The sequence below is a fragment of the Apis mellifera genome, linkage group LG1 (assembly GCF_003254395.2).
Source record: "Apis mellifera strain DH4 linkage group LG1, Amel_HAv3.1, whole genome shotgun sequence".
NCBI lineage: Eukaryota > Metazoa > Arthropoda > Insecta > Hymenoptera > Apidae > Apis > Apis mellifera.
The window spans coordinates 6,820,839-6,842,418 of NC_037638.1; the positions used below are offsets into that span (position 1 = coordinate 6,820,839).

At 33.3% G+C, this 21,580-nt stretch overlaps 1 protein-coding gene and 2 long non-coding RNA genes across 4 annotated transcripts in view; 1 reads left to right on the forward strand and 2 right to left on the reverse strand.

Moving 5' to 3' along the window:
- LOC725775 overlaps positions 1-13,017 on the reverse strand; it is a 45,760-nt gene extending 32,743 nt beyond the window's left edge. The window contains exon 1 of the mRNA XM_006564977.3: positions 12,254-13,017. The gene's annotated coding sequence lies outside the window, so the exon portion shown is untranslated. The remainder of the gene's footprint in view (positions 1-12,253) is intronic.
- LOC100577384 lies at positions 578-4,837 on the forward strand. Its single transcript, XR_001705738.2, has 7 exons — positions 578-1,403; positions 1,508-3,415; positions 3,533-3,658; positions 3,747-3,864; positions 3,978-4,109; positions 4,184-4,539; positions 4,645-4,837. It is a non-coding gene; the product is annotated as an uncharacterized LOC100577384 (long non-coding RNA).
- A 1,624-nt stretch (positions 13,018-14,641) lies between the features above and the next one.
- LOC100576726 lies at positions 14,642-16,993 on the reverse strand. 2 transcript variants are annotated; one of them, XR_001705725.2, is made up of 5 exons: positions 16,087-16,993; positions 15,371-15,997; positions 15,241-15,281; positions 14,804-15,165; positions 14,642-14,714 (listed from the first exon to the last, which is right to left on the reverse strand). It is a non-coding gene; the product is annotated as an uncharacterized LOC100576726 (long non-coding RNA). The 2 variants fall into 2 exon arrangements; XR_410093.3 differs by having other exon boundaries at positions 14,644-14,714; positions 14,828-15,165; positions 16,087-16,992.
- Between the last annotated feature and the right edge of the window lie 4,587 nt (positions 16,994-21,580).

Here is a 21,580-nt window from a genome sequence, read left to right on the forward strand (position 1 = left end):
TCGTTAAAGGGAATGGTGATTCGCAACAATTTGCCCCGTTTAATCCCCACGATAAGTGACTTTCTCTTCTTTTAAATCGAAACTAGTAATACGCACCATCGATCGCAAATCTTCCCGACTGCTTAATGCCGCGTGATACTATTCCAGCTATTCCGTTCGTTCCTTCGTTTATATTTCGATAACATACAACTGCGCATGCGCATACGGTCTTTTGTTTCCTTTCGTTCCTTTCGTTCCTTTCGCGTCCTGAACATTCCGATCAGTGAAAAAGTAAGTTGATTTTGAGATATCATTTTTTTTCCAACTTTATTTTTTCTATTTTTTGATAGTACTTGATCAAGAAAATATTAAAATATACCGATTTTCCAGTCTAGAAGTTCATTGATTTAAAAAATTATACATAATTAAAATCTGGATTTATTTTTGTACTACGTGTCTTAGGTTAGGTTAGGTTTCTGTGTAATATTCGATGAATAAAGTAGTTTGAGTTTGAAAAAAGCACAAAAATAAATTAGAAAAAAGTAATAAAAATAGAAACTCAATCTTCATAAAAAAAAGATATACAATCTGTATATTCTCTTCCTGTACAAATTAATATTCGTATGAATATCAAAGTTCAAGAGGAACACTTTCTCCAAACATTTTTCCACCGAATCAAACGTTACGACTCTCTCAACTTTTCCACGTAGATTTTACGACGTATCCGAGCTTTATCCGTTGAAACGTATCTCTCAAACGATCATAGATCGTTTACCGTGTTTCCAATAACGTGGCTCGTGGATCGTCTGTAATTCCACCCACGTGCTGCGTCACGTCCTGCGGTCCATTCATCAAACAGCGCGAGTACTTAAGTTTCGCTCGTAACCAAGGAAAGATGGATCGCGTTTGCATCCCTCGAATGTGGAAACGATCTTATATGAATACGTATACGTACATGCGCACCCCTTTATTCCATATAAGACGAACCTACTAGCCTTATGGACGAGAAAGAAAGGTCGAGATAGCAACTCGATATAAAACTCGATCCGACCCGCCATTTATTTATCCCCACTCCTCGCTCTTGTATCTCGCGTTGTACAGGGTGATTCTGAGGAAATGGAAGGATTGAATTATCGTTCGAGGTTTATGGGAATACGTGGAAGAAATGTTTGATGAATGAACCGGGTGTGTTTCAGACGAGAATTGAATATTGTATAAGAAGAAATTCGAATAATTCTCATTAATATAATCCAATTCTTTACACGAAATATAATTCTTAATATTCAAATAATCTATATTTATTGCTTCTTCGAGATTATGCGTTGTAACAGAGTTATTTATTCCACAGATAATTCCTTCGAACGATTTGAAATTTATGGGATACCTGGAAGAAACGTTTATTCCATTTAAGTGAACCCGTTTAAGTAAGTGAATTTAATTCATTCTATAGGAATTTTATCATTCAATTGGAACTTGGTTAAAATTCTATATTATTATTATTATTATAAAAATTTTTTTATCTTTTCAGGAATTTATAGATATTTCTATTATAAAGAATCTTCGTTTAAAATTGCTTGCCAACAAAAATTGAACGATCCTGTATATATCGTTATAATGATATCTGACTGCACGATTCTTGATTCACGAGTTCCTGCCGCCATATTGTCACCGAGGATTGAGGAGCCACTGTTCCCTCTACAGAGACACACATACATACGTGATCGAAGCCATTTACATTACACAAAGTTTCTCGCAAGAGGCCTATAATTGTCGTTGAAACGAGAGATTTTTCCTTCGATTGCGAAATAAAAAAATTCTTAAGATAATTAGAACGAGTAGAAAGTCCATGATCTCGATATAGCGAATCGAAGAATGGTATAGGTTTCTCACTGCGATCGTTTCATTTGTAACGCCCTCGGTTCACGCTTAATTGCGTTTCGAGAATGAAGCGTTCAATTTGCATATGTCGCGATCTCGAGTACGCGCACCGAGCACAGTTAGACGTTGCACGCGAATAGAAAGTGATAATTTATGGTGATTGACCGTTTAGACTTTGAGGAAGAAAGTTATTAGTTGCGTTTGCTTATCTGGTGAAACACGATCGCCCGACGTTTCGAAGTTGTAAGGGGAAAGCGAAATAAAGTGTCCGATCATGTTTGTTCGTGCATTTTAGATGTTTAGAAAAATTTTCGAAATTTTTTTAACGAAAACACACTGTGTCTAATTTTATCTGATTTTTTTTTAAATGAATAAATCGAAGTATGTGGATAATTTAAATTTTATAAGAATAGAAGTTAACCGTGAGAGATTTTTCTCACCTTCTCTGACGACTATGCAAATTACTTGGATGGATTATCTAGAAGATAAATATTTTCTGTTGTCGCAATGTAAATCGAGATTTCGAAATATCGATCGATATTAGTATCTCGATTGATCGAAATTTATTTATAAATTATGAAAAACTAAAGGAATTAATTATTCAAAATATGAAAATCATATTGGTTTAATCTTTATTCGAAATTTAATCCTTGCATAATTTAATGCAAAATTACGATAAAATACATGAAATACCGCATCGATTAATGCCACGTTTAGTACTATCGATATCTCGACTACGATCGAATCGTCGTGTCAACAATGGCGCATATAAATCTCAGGTGAACGATAGAGGGACACTGATGCAACGCGGGATTGAAACGAGCGTATTGTTTCGACGAGGAACGCGCGCGCGCGTAACATCGATGCCCGACGATAGAAACAAAAGTAGAAGGCGGAGGCAGTCGGCGGCGACGTGTGTACGAGGAAAGCCGACCACATGAATGAACCTTCCATTCATGCGTGCCTCTAACCCCTTCCTACAACCCCCGTCGCACCGTCTATGGGATCTTGTCGGCTACCAACGACACGACTATGCGACACACACACACAACACGCATACATACAAACGTTGAGACACAAAGATGAAAAGAGAGAAAGAGAGAGAGAAAGAGTGCACATGCGCACAAAACGAAGCGCCGCGACACACGTGACCGCCATTGTTGATCGCAAGGAAGAACCGGCAGCGCCAACCAGCCGCGTTATTCCTGGCTTTTTTGCCAGAATCAGGACACTGATAGCATACTCGTTCTCCCGTCTTTCTAAGTGGTACCCTCGAGAGGTATAATACCGGGACGAAGGCTCATTCATTCGTTCGGTCACGTAACCGAGATTAGGAGTGTTTGGCGCCGATGTTTTTAACGGCTAATGGCGGTATATTCCTCGATCTTTCGACGAATGGAACACTTTCGAGAATCTTCGATCTGAAGTAGTGAATTACAGAACAGATAGAGGTTGCTTTTTGTAAAGTTCAGACGAGTTCTTAATTTGGATATAGAGAAAATTGGAATACATGGGAAAAACAAGTTTATTTCATCGTTGGATATAGTGTTCAAGTTTTGTACGTTAAATAACCTAACATTCGAATTATTGAATCGAATATGCAATATAACACAAATAACATATTAAAATAGAATTGAAATAAGATATAAACTGAATTAAAAAATGTTTTGAACAGGAACGATGATATGAATTCATCAGATCAAATAAAATAACCAGAATTAAAACGAGAATCATGACAACTTGTACAAGGAAGCATTACGACTGCCATGTCTTCATCCATAAACCCTTATTTTCAACTCGAGTAATTATTCGTATCCATTTCTTAATTACTTCATCGTATTTCTATTACCGTTAAAATATGACAATAATTATGGCTATCTATCTTCCAGTTTTATTTCTCTTATATTCGGACACCGAACTGTGTAAATTCAAGAAAGCAAGAACAAAACGCCATGTGTAAACATAGATATCAGTAATGTACCTAGTAGTTCAAGAAATTATTCAAACGTTTGTAAATAGAATACAATAAAAACATGCATATTAGATTCAAATACTAAATTATATAATTATAATTAGTATATTTTTAAATATAAATAATATATAAAAAATTTAATTTTTAGGTTAAAAAATATTTCTATGCAAAAACATAAAAAGAAAATGCTAAAAATTTGAGAATGAATTTTAAATTTCCACCAATAATATATATACATACAAATCATTAAAATCATTATTTGAGTTAATCAAATTTCTCGGTAAGTGTTCTAATACTTTCGTGAGTTACTGTACGTTTCCTGGCTGATTCCAAGCACTCTGTAATATACGATAGGGCTTAACGAGTATCAACGTCGACCAGTTCCCAAGAAGTCGAGGCAGAAAAGTGTACGACTGTTGTCTCATTCATCGGCGACGAGGAAGAAGACCCTTGTCCCATTCATCGTAGTCCCGTCACGCTTGACGGGGACCTAGGTTAGCTGGATTTTAAGCGCGGCAAGAGCGCAAGAAGGCACCAATGGGGACCGTTCGAGTCCCGATGGGAGATGAAGAACACGTTTCTTCTTCCTCGTCAAAAGAGTAACAAGAATGTCATAAGCGGCCGGACGAAGAAGACACGGTGAATTGGTTGTCTGTGTAACGAGACCCCGACCACAATTACAGTACTAATGGAACCCGCTACTTTATATGGTAAAATAAAATTACCGCTAATAACCTCGAATTAAAATATCATCGAATAACCGACCCGTGGTATTAACCCTCTTTCTTTTTTTTTTTTTCTTTTATTTTCCACAGACCTGGAGAAACGATATTATGTTGTGATCGATTATTCTTGAGGCAATTCACGCAAGTTAGGTTCTGTGAAAACAACGAATATGGTTATTTGAGTTTTTAAAATTAAATTTCACGGATTTATGGACTTTACTTTATAAACTGCGCTGAGATTATAATTTTAATTTTTTTAATTAATAAATATATGTATCAAGGATAAAATATATTTTTTAGGATGAAAATGTAAAAATTCTTCGAAATTCTTGAAAAATGGATTTTATTAATTTCTTATTGTACATATGAATTTATTTTTATTTGATTAATACAATTGAATTCATAAAACATAAAAATAAGAAATTTTTTGTAAACCAAAGAGATTAGATGCTATTACTTTATGAATCTGATATGAGTTTTGAAATCTAACAATTAAGTTTATATTAACTTTAATACATTAAGATTAAACATCCAATTATCCTCATCCCATGTAATTAATCAATTTCTCTATTTGTTTGTATCATTTACACTGGACAAAGATTACTATAGTGTAGGTATATCCAGGCATTCAAGTCAATTACAAACGTAATATCACATCCATCAGGAGAAAGAAATAAAACGACTTTTACCTCATTCGTGCAATCATTCTCGAACCCGTTGTTTAACCTCACCCACGTTCCCAACGTAACTCCACCAATCATTTACAATTTCACACTCGCGAGAATTATTACAGGTAACCTATAAAGCGATTTATAACAAGAAACAATATTACTTTCCATCAGCAATAACTATTTGTAATTGAAAACTGTAAACCAATCATTTTCACTAGGACCATATCTAGAAACCACATCGATCGAGAATGATGCAATAATGGAGGATAGTGTTGTTTAGATTTGTAGTATACAATTTTATGCTATTCGATAGGAGTATTCTAGCGATGCGGTATACGAAGATATTAACTAAACTATTGGCTATATAAAGAGAGTAAGATGGTAAATAAAATTTTGACAAAATGAAAATTGTAGAAATATTAGAAATACGATTCGTAACACTTCTAAATGTTACAAATACAATCGTTTCCAATTTTAAACGTCGAGGCAATTACAGTAATTTCGAAGTTTTTTGATTATAACACTACAATAAACTCTATCATCAACACACAACACTGATCCAATATTTCTAACAATGCAACAATCATATCATCCTAATGGAACAATAACAAGCCTAATGGAATATCGATATATCTTACGTGTTTAAATTTCATCACACGCGAAACAAAGCAAATCTTGTTTTCCATCTTCACGTATAACGAGACATTTTATGCCCGGTCCGTTCTCGCTGTTTAAATAAAGATCATAAATAAATAAAAAGAAAAGATTGGAAAAAAGGAGCGTTGTAATAAAAACGAGCAAAATGTAATTTATCAGGGCCAATTATACAAGTTCTCCCCGTGTAGACAACGCCGTTACGAAAGTGATCAATTCGGCGTTGAGGCGGACCGACACCGCGTCGCGATTTATCGATCCGGATTCAGGACCGATCTCCGGCCTTCGTTAACTCATATTTATACCGGTGATATTTAATTGATCGCGAGGATCGTTCAATGCCATTGTGCTCGCCTCTCAATGGAACGCCACGATCCAGATAAACCCACGCTGCTTCCCCGTCTATTAAATGGTTACCCGGAGCTCGAAACAATGATGGAAATGGCCGACCGGCCGAAGAACTAGTCGAGTTATTAATCACACACTGGACGGTGATTATTTCTCCTCGAGATAGATACGAGGAACGTTGCGAAGTTACTCTAGTATCGATCGTGGATAGGAAGCTGAGCGTGATATAGAGAGGGGAGCTGCATAATGCGGTTAGCGATTACGAAAATAAAGTGTATCGAGTGGGATTCGTGTAAATAAAGTAACTGTCGACATTTTTGTTAATTAGTTTGAGGATTAATCAATAATTGTGCATCGTGAATTTGTTGAAAATAATTAAAATTAAAATACAAGGAGTGAAGATTAACAATGGATTTTTCGATACCGATAAACTCAACTTGAGTCGTCAACTCTATTATACTTTTTATTCTATGTACAAAACTATCGTCAACTCTATTATACTTTCTATTCTATGTACAAAAGTAGTGATATTTGGAATACCACAGAGAGAGGAAGAATTTATAACTTGGAAAGTAGGAATGCATAAAAATTAAACATTAAAGAAACAGTATCACTTGATAATATCTTCCTTCAACAAAATCATCCTGTTTTTATACTATTCATCGAGTTCAACCAATTAAACTTGCATTACGTTCTCGTTCGGTTTAAAAGTATATCATAACCTCTCTCGATTATCATAAGCATACGAAGTGGATCGTTCAAACGGATATTCGAAACCGGTAGATCCGAAAATCAACTGGTCTGCACGTGAATGTGACATTTAAATAATCGTTTTGCACACGTGGAGGACCGATCGGGCCCCGTAATCATCGTATCTCGGTTTTAAACAATCTCTCTCTCAAGTGCGCGTACCAAGAGGATGCAATCAATCCTCGTTTATACGCACGCTTCACCAGCTGGAATCCCAGCATCGTTTTTTAAGAAAGCTGTAATAAATTATTCCGGACTCGAACGTGTCCCATACGGCATCACACACGTTTCCAACCCATCCTCTCGAACAGCGAGCGGACCGAGCTTCACAATACCGAGCCGCGAACCCGCAATAATAACTGTTTTACCCACGCAGCGGAATTAGAATATATCCGGCCGATAATTTATGGCGGAATTATGCGCGTTATTATGTGCGCCGAGAAGACAAGAGAACAGGCAAGTGACAAACGGATATATTCTCATTTATCGTCGATCGAACATGCACCGTTTTCTCTCTCGATGATGTATATATATGTGTATATATATATACGAGTCGAGAAATCGTGTTCGGTCGAACAAAAGCGCTTGAAAAGTGGGCTTTTCGAGATATTATCGAATCGACACTTTTCACGCGAATCTTTCTTTCAACGATGAATGTAACGTAATAAAGTAGAATTAATGCCTAATTTTTGAAATTGGACAGATAATCTTATTTCTATTTCTGGGTTTTTATGTGTTGTATCCATAGAACGATAATTTCGAGTTTTTCTTTTTCGAGCAAAGTTAGGTTATCCACACATATATGCCACGATGCCGTGTTTCGATCTGATTGGAATTCGAGGAAGTATATTACCGTTGAGTGAATAAATTCAAGTGAAAAATAATTACACGAAGGTGGAAAGGATGAAATTAGCTGCACGAAGGGAAAGGAATACGGGGAAATCTTTCGCGTGAGATAGGGAAACCTCGAGATGCACCACGGGATCACAGACGAACATCGTACGGTTAAACGGTCGCGCGTTATTATTATTTCCTCAAGTTTTACTCAAGTATCGAGGGCATAATGACCGGTTGTAAAATTTAACAAGCACCTTATAAAGCACACTCGTCGGCCTGTTCGCTCGCCATACGTAAAATTGCAATCGTGTATCGCGTTTCAAGCTTGCCCTGTGTCCAACGTGCCCATCGCCGTGTACCCTGACGAACTTGCACGATCCGACCCATAAAAAGAAACTGTTAATATATTAGAGTGAACGGCGAGGAATTGTAGAAACGCTTTTACGCGCGAGAGAGGCGCATATTTTAATCCTTTCGCGACAAACATATGGACAACGATGAAAAATATACGAATTTTTCCTCAAACAATAAAAGATAGTATCATCGATTGTACGATCTCATAAAGGATTATTAATTAATTATCGCGTTCTAAATTTTTCACGATTTCAAAAATATTTTCTCCGAAACTAAATTTCAACGAAATTCCAATTATCTCCACGGGAAAAATTGTTAAAGGACGTTTACTTCAAAGAAAGAAAAAAAAAGAAATGTCATTATCGGCCCAAGATCCCATCGTCCACCTCGTCCGACCTCGGAACGGATATAATTGCCCTCGAAATTTTCATCGCTTATCGCGATCCCTCGAAAAGAAAGAAAAAGAAAGAAAGAAACAAGGTTGTCCAGGAACAGTTGGCGAAAATGAATCCGCGAATGAGCAAGGCTGCCGCGATGAGCGCGATCGTTTCTTTTCCTTCGAAATGACTTCATCCACGGACGATTCCAAGGATTTCGTTCGCGGAGAGGAAGCAAAAAGCAGGTAGCAATCACGTCGTGGAATGCGCGGGAAGGTCGAAATAATAGGCTGGTGCAGCACGAGGGAGGCGAAGACCCTCCCCCCCCCTTCTCTCTCTCTCTCTCTCTCTCGCTCGCTCGCACATGCGCACACGCACACACACTCTTTCCGCGAGAATCTCGAGGATCTCGATGACTAATAATCGCGATGCAGCGCGATTCGCGTGAAATTCCAGCCGGGCCCTCCTTCCGGGAGATATCGCGATAGCTCGGCGATTAATTGCTCCCCCTCCGCTCCAAGTAAATAAACCCGATCTTGACCTTTCGACGAGCGGAATGGAATTTCTTTGTGGCTCTCCGCGAGCGTCGAATAAACGAAACCGCATTCCTTCCTTTTTTTAATATATATATATATTTAAAAAATCGAAGAGATGGATTGGAACCTTGCTCGTATTATTTTTTTTTTTTCTTTCGCCAAGAGAAAGTAGGGGAAAAAATATCGACGCTCTTCCACGCACATTCTTATTGATTATTACGTTACGTTGATATACGAATTTTGGGTAATCCGCAATGTAACGAATATTTTTGTTTCGTCCACTTTTTAACTGGTTTCAAAATTAATATGTGTAACATTGAATATATATATAGATTGGATAGGGAGGAATAGGAGATTCGAGGTATTAATATATATTTTTTTTTTTATTTGCAAGAATTATTTTTAAGAGCCTAATATAAATGAATAATATTTAGTTTAGACGATTCAATCGATACGTAGCGTTGACAAGAAATTGAAGATGATGATCATATTAAAGAGTGAGAGATCGGTTCGTAAAGGAATCGCGATACAACAACCGTGTTATAACCGTGTATAAACGACAGCTTTTAAGAAAACCATAGCGTAAAATATGCGTACCGCGTTGTCGATAAAATTAAGAAGAGATCGAGCAGGAAGACGATAATTTGCGTGAAACTGGAACTTCGGTAGCGTTCCTGAAACGGGTCCGCGAGGATTCAAGATAACATCTCCCATCGGGGGAAGATCTTTATCTTCGATTTATCTCCGCGTTGAATCCGGAGATGTTTCATCTTTGCCGATCGCAACCAACAACGACATTTTAATGCCGTGTAAAAGCCGCTTTTAAAAATTTCAGAGGACGTGCTTGGTGTAATTAGGCGGGGAGGGGGGGGGGGAGAGAGGAAAAAACAGGAAGAACAGTGATTCACGATGCGAAGATAAATCGAAAATATGGGATATGGGAATCTTGCAACACGTTTACACGAAAATTGAACTATAAAGGAATCGTATCAAATTATAAGAAGATATTATTTCGATAAAACGAATGAGAAATGAATATAGAATTTTTTTTTTAAAATGAAAACTTTGAAAAAATATTGTTATATTTCATCTATTTACTTTACTATTTACAAAATAACTCTCTATTAATTCGAATTAGATAAAATTTCAAACTTGATAATTAATTAATTAAAAATTTTATTTTATATTCTCGATTTATTTTCCGATATTTCTATTCTGAAAAATCACGAATTCTTATTATACAAAGAAGAGTTAGAAATAAATTTTCATAAAATTAATTTTAAAGAGAAAAAATTATCTTCATTTTACATTTTCGATTTATCTCTCGAAAGGTAAATCGCTTTCCTTGTAATCGTATCGCCAGTTTTAGAATACATCTCAAGGAAAGGTTGATAATTTGTACGAAATTGGAAGGCATTCTCTCTGACAAGAAATCCGCTAGGATCAAGATAATACGATGGAAAGATCATTATCCCGCTGCTCAATCCGGCGAGCTCATCTGCAACGATTGCAGCAACTAGCGGCACGATTTTACCTCGCGTTCTGCTCGTCCGATTTATCTGCTTTATTACGAGCAACGTTGCAAAGATGCGGTGATAATTTTGCAATTAATTGCATGACTTCCTCCACAGGAGGATTTTCGTCACGGAAATAAATCATTTTAATCTTGACCGTTCAGAGAGATTCTATTTTTACGAGCGGAAAATTTTTTGAAACGTATATTTGCGCAAGAAATACGTTATTGCTCGAAAAAAATGTTCGAATAATTTCCCTATTCTGGATTATTGTATATTTGAAATTTTTTTATCCAAAAATCTTTGAAAATCGTCGCATAAAAATCAATTGCGCTAAGTTAATCGATAGTGGTTGAAAAAGTTTAATTTTTCAAAAAATGAAAATTCGAGTGATTCGTATCATTTAATACTTTATTGAAGTTGAACGTTTTTAATTTGATTTTATTCGTATTGTTTTAATATCTTCCTTTTCGTACTTTGAATAAAAAAAAAAAATAAAATTCTAGTCCTTGAAGCTTGAAGGAGTATTTAAATTATGATCTCAGATGTATAATTTAAATATTCTTCTTTCAATATTTTTAAAATTATAATGTTATTCATATTTATAGCATCAATTATTTATAGTAAAAAAACATTCAATTAGCATGAAATAATAGCATATTAAGATTAATATTAATATAAATATGTATATTTATGATATTTTAATCTTATATAAAAATCAAAAAATCATGTTTTTGTTACTTATTTTTCAATCTCATTTTAAATACATTTTTTTCAAAACATTTGAAAAAACAAATTAAAATTAAAATTACTTTATAATGTTGCTTCTTTTGTAATAAATTCTTATGTAGTTTTACAAAATATGATTAAAATAAAATTTTATATAAATTTTATACAAAAATTAATATAATCTATTAAAAATTTCTAACATATTTTACTCACAAATAACTCGCTTTGTAAAAAGTAAATAAAGAATGAAATAAATAAAGAAACAAAATGATGTCATTAAATGCGATGAATTGCAATTTCCCGAATGATAACTTGTTTTTGCGGCGACTCGCGAATTGCTACATTTGCACGGTTCGCTAATAGCCATTTCCAGAGACTGTAACTTACGCCGACCATTATTATCATTCCGTTCACGATTATGAAAATATCCAACCCCTAAGCGCCTATTGTACGTATCGTGTTTGATGACATAATAATACTCCGTTGTTCCAATCGAATGCTTGCTACCAATAATAAGAAATGTCTCTATTTATCGCAAGCATACGACTTGCCTTTCGATAATCGATCTTTACAAGATTCGACGGAATTTAGTGATCGAAATAAAGTTGATTACTACGACAAATACAGTTATTCGTTTGAAATTTGATTAATCTAGTTACACGTAATTATTACACATGCGCATTAAAAATCTAAATAATACGATATTATTACGAATTAGAAAACGAACGATATTCTATATCTTAGTTTGTAAACATATCGATATATATTGTATACAATTAGAATTTATTCCTTCAAAATTTTCCTAGTATTTATACACAACAGAAGATAACAACTAGTGAATATTCAACGTGCTGAAAAAAATACAATATCGGCATATTAGCACATTTCCAAAAAAAAAGGCGGGATAATATTATTAAAAAACGACTCACCATCGGATAGGAATCCATAACGGGCCTGATCGGAGAAGCGTTTTTCACTTTGTCAACTGATCGATATTTTATTAGCTTCTTCTCCTCTAGGAAGTTCCTCGTGCCACAAATAACCGGATGCTTCGTATAACCGCGAAAACTTCAGATCGTGGATAGCCACGCGGCACACGCGTGCACTCGCGTAAAGGTTAGTTGTCAATTGGCACATACATCACACCTTCCGTATTCCGTGCGTTTTTCTCTTCCGTCGCGCCCTCGACGAGATGATTACGCGAACTACATAGACAAACGTTTGTATCAAAATGTTGCACACAATTCCGAATGTCGAGCGAGCATAATGGGAACCTGTCACAAGCGACAATCAAACCGCGTGTCGGCAATGGATAACGCGCGCGCGTCGACGATCACATTCAAGTGTCACGCGGGCAACGAGTTCATCGAGTCACCACTTGTACTTATAGAAAATGTTCGAACATTCTTCGTAACGTCGTAACGTCAATCGAAAACTATGATGAAATTACACCGATATCGATGGTGTGTCGCAGTGGCGCGCGTGTATTTTCGAAAAATCGCTGCCCGTCACGAGTTGCAATAATAGAGAAACGAGAAGGGACAAACCTCGAACGACGCACTAGGGAGACAAGCGAGACAGCCAGCCCGTGCGCGCGTTCGAACCGATGCATCGCGGCAGCGCGATTCGAGCCGACTATTCGTCCGTGTTCGCCCGGCTTCGGCCAATCTCGGCCCCCTTCGACGCGCCCGAAGTACTGCGCGGGCGGTTCCGCCGAACGAGAACCGCTTGTCGTCAGAGACATTTCCGACGCTCATTCGGATTTCTCTCAATGAATGAGATCAATGTGATTTCGGGCTATGCCGATTTAAAAAGGATTAAGAAGAAACAAAGATTATTCTGGAAACTTATAATAAATTTATTGAGATATAAGTGTAAAGTTTTATTTGAAAAATGAATGAGAAATAGAAACGTGATCGATGACTATTTGTTTACGAATGCTAAGTAGACGAATAAAGTTATACATTAAGTACATACAAGTACGTATAACTTATCTATTTTAACATGAAATGTCAAACTCTATTTAACATGTTTTAATAAAACTTGTGAACAACAAATTGTCGAATTTATCGTTCACATCATTAGAAAATAAGTATAAAATAAATTTAAAAAATAATTCATATGTAAACAATTCCATTAATATTAAATTTACTTTTATTTTATAAATATACGTATATATGAAAAGTGAAAATATATTCGAATTTATATAAATTTTAAACATTCCAATTTAAATTACGATAATCATTTCAAGAATAAACACATAAAATTGATATTATCCAATATCCGAAATTTGCACGCACATTTTTTTTGTATTGAAAATATAAAAAATGAGCAAGGTTTCGGATTCAGTTCGATGGAAACCGGTCCACTGTTGGCTCATAATTTACACGTTACGAGTGAATAAGGTGAGCGCATAATTTTGTCGCAGAGATGTGTTTATGATTTGTGAACGACATGTACGATGCAGCCAGATGAGAAAATTTTCAAGAATCACGCGGTTACCACATTATTAATGTGGCGTAAATATCTGTTAAATGGCGGCGAATATAAACGGCAGAAGTAATAAATTGTTGCAGAAAATGTGTGTTAACCAGTGTTTCGATTCCAATTGGAGTTGACTGCCAACTGGATGAAGAAACGAAATTTATATATATTTTCGAAAATTTTGCAATGTGCTAACGCGTCAAGTATTTGCTTGCAAAACAGGAAATGATCCCTCGGGGTCGAGAAATAATACAGATACTGTTTATCTTGCGTCGATATCAATGCTAACGCGCCATTATAAAAATCTGTAACTATGCAAACAGCAAGTTTAGAGTTTTGCGAGATGTAGTTCGTGTCAGAGAGTTTCGATATGCGATAAGAGTGCCACTATACATATATGGGGAAACAAGGCACGTTGCTCAGCTCTTTCAACGACGGCTAAATCAGTTGATAAATGATAAGAGTTCAAGCATCTGTACTTTTACTCCACGTTACGTGTGTAACGTGATATCCGTGTTGAACAAACTAGCAAAACTGTATACGACTCTATTGCCCGATTATAGGTGTGACTAATATAATAGCTCATGATTCGATCGACAAACGAAAGAAACTTTTTAATATGAATGAGATCAATGATAAATAGATACCATTGAAATGATTTATGATCTTGGATAAAATTTTCTGGAAAAAAGATCCATTTTCTGGAATTTTTATGCTTCACAATTTAATATAAAATGACAGAAGACATAGCATATTGGACATACATATTGGAAATTTGGATTATTATAATTATTTATAATTATAATTATTTAGTGATGATCTATTTTTTGTTGTATGATTATAAGATTAATGTTTATGTAAAAAATTCCAATATCAAATATATATTTAGAATTATAAACAAAAAATCTGAAATTCAAATAAAATCAGATATTAATTAATACTTTTGTTCATAGTATCATAATTTTGTTATAATGATATTATTCTATTAGAGATACCGATTTTCGATGAAAACAGCTTACTTTGCAGATAATATAATCAAACACGTGATTGACTGCAAAGGTAATACAGTCTGAATCGTGCTTATTCCAATCACTAAACGGTATCTGGCACTTTACTCTAGTTTTGCATATCCATTACGATTCCGTGTAGATCAAACTATCTACGTGATTTACATTTCTTGGCTTTTAACCAAGTTTCCTTACTATAATATTATACTTATTGTTGATCCGTATATTAGATTTCATTTATCCATTCAAAGATACAAGTTCTGAATCATGAAAATACTTGAACTCGATCCATTTATACATACCATGCATTTAATTGCAAAAATGCATAGTAAAATAAGAATATACATCTCCTGAAATATATAATATTATATTAATTATTATGTAACTATGTGCATATAGTTAGAATAAATTAAAGTATCACTTACCTTATATTTCCTTAAAAATCAATCTTCCTTGAACTGATATTCTAAAATAATAAAAAAAAACAATGAGAAAAATTCTTGTCTTGGAATATCTTAAATATTCTATTCTTAATATGAAAATTGCAATTCTTACTTTTTATAATATAACATTGCGAGTAAATTCGACAACTTCTAACAGTATCCTGGCTAATGTGCGATCCATTTTCCCAACCGTGAAATGATTCAGGTAAAACCAGTTTCTTCCTATACTGCGACGAATTCTAAATTCTGTAATCATCAAGGACCACCAAGCTCACTCCGTAAGAATCACTTCCGGGCGAATTACCTTTCGATTCAAGACGGTGCATTCATACGTATAATTACGTAAACCAGATGATACGATACAGCAGTCACGGTTCACGATTGCAGTTACTTATACTGAAATGACTGAGGTAAGATGGAGTAAGTGCAGACTGTAATTCCGTCTGAAGTAAATGCGCCCACGCTGTCGCGCCAAAGAAGGTCAGAACCGAAGCACGGATTTGTCGTATTCGTTCATAGAACATTCAAACCAGCTTAATATATGAGCCGGCCACGGTTTACGTTCCCCTGTAAAACTTGTTCGTTAATGCTCTGAAAACGGTGTAATATTTTTGCTTAATAACACCGTCTCAGAGCACCACGGTTCTCACAACTTCGACGCAGCTATTCGCTTCGTAATGATCAGTTTCTCGCCCTTCCTTTTCGTATATTCTTTTTGACCAACATAGATATCTTGTCCCTGGAAACGATTAACATGATTTCTAAATAACACAAATTAACCAAAGTAACATATAATATCACATCGTTTTAAGAAAAATATACATATACGAAGTTATAAGAAAGTTAACCTCTTCTTCGTAGACGTAACGTAAATTCGAAAATTTGTAAGATTCATTAATTGTAGACAAATATACTTTGTAAAATTTTATAATATCCTTGTGTCACAAACTTTAATACACAAAAGAGAAAAAGATAACAAAGATTCATATAAAATTATTGAGAAAATTTTTTCACCTCCGACGAGCAATACGATCCACTGTCAATCCTTTTTTACTACATTCCTTTTCTAGAGGAAAATATTTCACTATAAAAAGCACAATTAATATATAAAATGACGAGAGATATTTCCGTACAACAGTTATATTTTCGTGAAACAACAAATGAAAAATTGTGCAAAGAAATTATATTCTTGTTCTTTTATGCCGGTAATATAGTTTTTGCCATTAAACCGTTACACAACCGGACTCGTTCTTGTATACAAGATGTTAGAGAGGACGTTAGACATCCTAATGTAGAATAGTTTATCTTTCCATATAAGCTTAATCCATATTAGGAAATCCTTATACGTATACTATAATATTTCGTACGCAATTACGATTCAGATGTCAGCGACAAAGCTAAAATGCTGCAACAGTATCACCAGGTATGATTCTAAGATACGCTTATACCGTATTTAGCAAGCGGATGTTTTAACGCGAACATATTGCACTTTCAATATACACGCGTATACGTCTGTATCTGGCACTAACAGTTCGCATTATGAAATGGATTTATAATTGCGTTTTATGCGTTTCTAACTATTATGCAACCGAGCTATGTTAGCTAATAAACTCTATGAAAATCGAGGTGTGTTTCGATCTTTTGAGGTTATTTATTAGTAAGATAGTTTTATCTTTATAAATTGGAATAAAAATAATTCATGGAATAAAAATATATTTTTTAAAATAAGATTTAATTTGTCATAATCACAGAAATCGATAAATTTTCAATCAATAGTCAATGAAAAAGAAAATTATTTTTTAGTTACAAAAATTTTAAACACGTTTTCATTCGAAATCGTAATATTAAATCGTTATCTCGATTAAATATTAAAATTAATTAACTTTTTCTAACAAAACAAGATCTATTTCATATTTAGACACATAAATAAATTTAATCTCATAAATCTGCACGAAGCTTTACACGAACGATACAAACAGCGCAGACGAGAGGCAATCGCACGGATGGAGGTCGTTTAAATCGAGTTCGTAAGTGTTTAAATGAGCAGAAACCGGACGATAGTGTTAGTGTACGTAGAACATATATGTATAACCAGGAGACCGCGTGGGACCTGTTAGCCCCGCCCTATACAGACCAGATGTCATTACTCATTACGCGCTACGTCGTTACGGGTTCCTCCTTCTTGATTAAAGGGCCAGAGAAAATCGTTCGGTCGAACATCACCCTGTCTTTTTGTTCTTCTTTTTGCTGTGCATTTCGCCTCGCTCCACAGGTGCATGCCACGAATCAACAGCGATCCTTACTTATTGTTCGGAATTTTAATTAGTTTCCATGTCTTGCTATTGGAAAAAAATTCTCAACATCACTTGTTTTCTGATAAAATTTTCCGAATTCGTTGTAATTTGTAATCATATCTCTATTTTTTACCTGTCAGCATTAAATATCGAAGACTAATCGAATCCATCTGAAGTTGTCATAGATTGGAATTAGTCGAGAGGTCGATAACTTGCGAGTTGACGTAATCGAAACTTTCGTCCGCGAACGATATGATATCTAGTGGTGGAATCTATAAAAATTTTGATGCATTTCGTGCATAGTGATCAGACGCGGTTCGTATAACGAAATAATATCGTAGAAAGCAATCATTCACGTTATTTCCCGTGGAGACATACGCGGCTCTAGACAGAACGCGGTTATGTACACCTGCCAACGAATCGACCAGCCGGATTATTCACGTAAGTATCCAGCAGAGATACACGAGTCACACCTGTTGCTCGCTTCGATACACCGGTGTACTCCCTTGGTGTTCGTTCACCCGTAGCCAACGTTTCCCCTCTGACTCATTCATATGCAAAAAAAAACTCTCGAATTTCGGTCAAGCAATCTTGAAAATGATTAAATTCATAAAATTTTATTATAAAATTCTAACATGAACAAATATATCTAAATAATTTAAAAGATTTGATTTTTCTTTATATATATTTATATTACATAATATGATTTGTATCATTTAAGTTATTCTTATTTGTTTAAATATTTCCATATATTTTCATAAGAAAACAAAGAAAGAAATAACAATGCATTATAAGTAGAAAGCATGCCGTTTATATCTAAAACAATCCTTTAGCTCGCTATCGTTCCACATCGAATAGTCAATTCTGTAGTGTATATAAATGACACTTGCATGCACACGCATAGAACCACGTCTGTGAAACACTGTAATACTGGTTCGGTACATTATAGTAGAAGCCACGACCTGGGAGGCCTTTCAGATAATATGGAAAGAAGAACAAAATGACGATCGAGGCTAAAGGAAGCCTGTCGAGCATATCTTATATAGATATGTATTATATTGTGTATGTGTATTCGTTTACCAATCTAGTAATATCATATAATGATGCAAATTTTCTCTCTTATTTTGTATGATTTCAAATTTTCATGATTTATGACATATCAGTCAATGAAAATATAATATAATTGATATTATTATCTATATGTAAATTTTATAAGAAAAATAAATGGACTTTTGAAATAGTATATCCTTTCCTAGAAATCGTTTTAAACTATTCACAAATATTATTATGTATAATATAATATTTATTATGTAGAATTTATACATATTCTATATTATCTTGTAACTATATATTAACATAATAGAATGTTATATTATGTTAATGAAATTCATAATCTTTCATTGACATTTAATACTATTATAATATTTGCCATCAATTGTTCTTTTAACCAATATTTAACAATAATAAATCATATTTTATTTAGCACTTTACTTTTCAATTCATTTAAAATTTCATAAAAACATATTCTATATTTGCAATTTTCTATATCGTATAATTTATATCAATATTAATATAAATGATATAATTTTTTATTATTATTATTTTGTTTCAAATATGATAATATTATTTTAAGAGAAAATGAAGGTATTTGAGGGTAAATGTTATATTATTTAAAACGGTATACAACGGCATTATGCTTCTTTTTTGTTTTTCAAAAATGTAAATGAAAAAAACTCGTGTAAATCTTTTTGTTTTTAAATCTTACAACATGATCGACATGAAGATTGAAATTAAGTCATCTGTTAATTTCTTGAAATAATTATTCGCGTATCAAATTGACAAATCATTCGTTAAATTTATTTACGCATGTGTTACATATATACATTACATATGTTATTATATAAATTTGATCAATTTTTTTAAAATCTAAAATATATCATAAAATTACCATCACTAAAAATAAGTGGCGTGCAAAGCTTTATAAGTTTGTATTATTAAATAAATTTCACATGAACATAACCTAAATTCACAAAATTTATTTATCACTAGAAAATTAAAAATTAGAAAACAATTATTCAAAAATATATTTTCGATATATTTTATGTTATAATTTTTAGTTATAATTTTGTTATGAATCAATATTTTAATTATACACTTTCGGTATTATAAATAACTTTCTATCTTTTTAGGAACACTGTCGGAACCAGACGATCGTTAAATTGTTCTGACGTTTGACCGTCTATGAGTACTTGGTATTTCGTAGAGGGACTTAGGGACAGCAATTTGCGTGGGATTGGAATGTTTGGGCGCGATCATGTTTTACTGAAAACATACGTCTGCGAATGTACCACCTATTCTAGGCCGTCGACCTCTGGAATAAACTATTTGAATATTGCAACAATGTTAATAAATAATCGATTTATCGAACATTATATTTAAATTTCTTTCGCATTTAGAACGATTCAACTTATAGTGTATATATCACTTGTTAAAAAATATTGTTATGTGCATATCGTCTTTTAAATAGGTTATATATGGAAAAGCAAATTTATCGTGACAGAAGTTAATTATTAGCTAGTCTTAGAAAGCTATATAGCGGTTAGTAATTTATACCTATACAATTAGAAATAGAAACGAATGACAAAAAAAAATAAATGTTACAATATGATGATTTGTAAAAATATATTATTTTATTTATGATTATTAATTTTTAAATTTTTTAAATTATAATATTTTAATATGTTTTTTATTATCATTTTTAAAAACATATAATATATTTTTATATAACAATCATTGACATATTAACAATTTTTTCAAAATTTTTTTTATAGAAACAACTTAACATGTATTAAATATTTTTATAAAAATAATCTAAAAAAAATCACTTATATATAACTCGTAAGTAGAATATCATTATTCCAGGAAATATCGATTCTTGAAAAATATCATGGACGAGGAAATGCGAGGGTCGTGATATTGGCTTACTCTTTCACCTGTTATCGAAAGAGACTTCATTCACCGCGATAGCACAATCTGAATGGTGCTGCCATTAAGTGGCTGCCTCGCTCAGGTAACCTCACTTCCTTCAAATTGAATCTACGTTAATCTTAGAATATTATACTACTTTGTAATTTATCAAATATTTTGATTTGATTTTTTTTACTTTATTAAAAAATTTTGTTTACTATATTTTAAATTTATCTTAAAAATTATAATTCTGTTATTGATTTTCATTAACAACAATTCTTTTGGTATATTTTTATTCATTTCATAATATTACGTACATTTTATGTAAAATAAATATCATTTAATATTAAGGATATTAATAAGTAAATAATATATATATATATAATTATAGTTTAAAATAGATAAAAACAGCATAAATAATAATAAATAAATATATTATTCATAATTATAGATACAGATACACACATGTATTTAATTAATGAGAATAAAACAGGTTTTTGATTTTATTTCTGAAACAGAGTAAAAAATAAATACATATACATATATATATGAAGATATATTATTTTTTATTTTTTTAATATTAAAAAATATAATTAGCATTTATTATAATCTAGTTAAAAATAAAAATGAATTAAACATAAACCAGATTCAAAGAATATAATCAGAGATAATCATTTTTGATCGTGCAAATGTATGTATATTTTTATTAATAATCTACCTTGTCCAAAAAAATATTATCTCTATTTCTTAATATATTCGTTCACGTATTATCCAATTATCAAATGACAAGATTTAATATCACTCGATAGAATCGCGAAAAAATGAAAAATATCTGCATTTGATCGCTTTGTCTTCAACAAAAATCGATTAAATGCTTGAAAAATATTACAAACACTTCGAAAAATATCCGGCAATGCACACGCGATTCAATCCTTTCCCGTGCATGTTATTTTATTTTTTCAACGCGAACGGTCCAATATTTTCCTTCGTGAGGCGACAACTTCACCTCGACTGCCTTTCGTACAATCGGTACGAATGGTACGATAGACGTTAAGATCTGG